A 2,269-nucleotide genomic window follows, 5' to 3' on the forward strand; every position below is an offset into this window, starting at 1 on the left:
GAGATTTTTACCTGAACTACGAGGTTTTGATCCTACCTTTGTGATGGTACGTAGGCAATGGGTTCATCCATTCACACAACAAAATTTTAAATATAATCTATTCTCTTCTCATCCCTCCAATCTTGTTTGCACAAATATTTTCAAAAATACCAACCTACAACACACTTTGCAAAAAGGGCTCCCTTAGAGTACTAAGGATGTTTTGGATGCGTAAAACCTTCCCATTTCATAACCAACCCCATTACCCAGATCTCTGACATTTTTATTAGTTTTTGATTTGATAAAACTTCTTACTTGGTTTTTGTTCTCTTTTTAACCTTTCCTTTGGATAAATAAAAGTGCGGTGGCGACCCAAATTGTATGTTTACTTTTGATTTAGTTAATAAATCTAAAGGTAATGAATACCCCGCTACAGTTATGTATTTTGTGATTGCGCTTTTCATGCTAATTTGTGTGTGATTGATGTGGAGATTGAACGCGCCATTCAAGCAGTAATTAAAACCAGGTTGATTTATTTTCCAATAAGATATGATCAGCTGTTAAGAAGATACGAAAGGAAAATAGATTTAGGGTTTTATGATGTCCAAGCCCATTCAAAAGCTTATATTTAAAGGGCATAGAAAACCTAGTTTTAAAACACAAGAAAACGAACGAAATAGTGATAGAGAATAAGGGTTTTAGTCTTGTGTGAGCTTGTGTATTGTGAGTCACTCATTCATCCTATTGATGATTGAATTAGACTGACTTTTGTGTTGTAATTTGTCCACTCTAAGCTTTGAAGCATGAGTGTGTGTTTACTTGGTTGAAACTTTTAAGCAAGATCAAGTATGTATTCTTGAAGAGTGTCTTCTTTCTTTGTAATATTTGTTTTTACATCACTGCTGTGATTGAGGGGGAGTGAGTAGGGTCTCTTATCTAAGAGTTCTTAGATAGAAGTCACACGGGTAGAGATTAGGTGAAAAGACTGTAACTTGAAGTTGTTTACTGAGAGTCTTTGAACTAATTCTGTTTAGTGGATTTCCTTCCTGGCTTGGTATCCCCCAGACGTAGGTGAGTTTGCACCGAACTGGGTTAACAATTTCTTGTATCACTTGTACTATTGTTCTTTATCTTTTATCCTGTTTATATTGTTCAGATATTAGTATCGTGACATTACCTTCGACATCTCATATCTGATATCAGAATTTCAACACACGTATAAAAACTAAAACTGCTAGCGTTGGCTTTTTTGGCTATCAACCCAATCTAGTGGCTAGGCGATTTGGTTTTAGCCAAATGCTGCCAAGCTCGCTCTATTCTTACGAGAATGACATTTGCTGGACGGAAAGGAAACTCACTACTCAGGAATACAAATATTGCATGGTGTTCACTCGTCAATAAGTCCTTGAATTTCCTACTTTCCACGTCCATCCATCCTTCTTTTTAATAGTGGAATTCAACAACTAGTCGACGAACTACTTCCAAGGCCACTTCTTTGGACAAAACTTCTACAAGAGGTCGTCGATCGCCTTTTCCATCTTACAAGAGAATCAAGAGAAGAAAACATGTATATATTTATTTATTCAAATTATTTTCATTAATACCTTCGACTTCTTACACATTTTCGTTGTAGATGAAACTGAAGCTAGGGGTGACATAAATATCGAAGACCCTTCGAATGCTGGTGAAGCTAAGAAAGAAGAACCCCAAAATAAAAAGGCATGTTTTTTCCTTCTTTACATTTAGCTTTATGTCACAACAATTGTATACTTTAACCGTTGTGATATACAGTGCGCTATCTAGTTTATCGCAACAGTTTTCTGCTCGTGATAGAAAGCATCATACATACAATCACATCCTACCTAACAACGGTTGGTCAGACGTGGTTGTGTCCTTTTCCAACCGTTATGATAGCTGATTTTCGTAGTAGTGCTTGTTTGAGAAATAAATTATTAAATAACTTTCCTTATGGTGAAAAAAACTTACCAAGCTTTTTCACACTGCCAAGGTCATACAAAATGAAAGGAAAAACGTTAGTAAATAATGCATCATTCCACGTATTAAAGTTGCTTTTAATCCTTTATTCTTGGGTCACTAGTTCAGTCTTGGACAAAAAAAAGACTTAAAAGCACCAGGAAATGATTCAAACGAAGATCTAAGCATCCCCAACCAAAGTTCAGTAGACAATGAAATTATTAGGCTTGAGAACAGTTGAGCATGTAGGATGAAAAAATCTACTTGACATTGGGAAACTTGACATCGTTTGCAATTAAGTGCAATGTTCAATCAG

Source organism: Lathyrus oleraceus, chromosome 5 (genome assembly GCF_024323335.1).
Source record: "Lathyrus oleraceus cultivar Zhongwan6 chromosome 5, CAAS_Psat_ZW6_1.0, whole genome shotgun sequence".
NCBI lineage: Eukaryota > Viridiplantae > Streptophyta > Magnoliopsida > Fabales > Fabaceae > Lathyrus > Lathyrus oleraceus.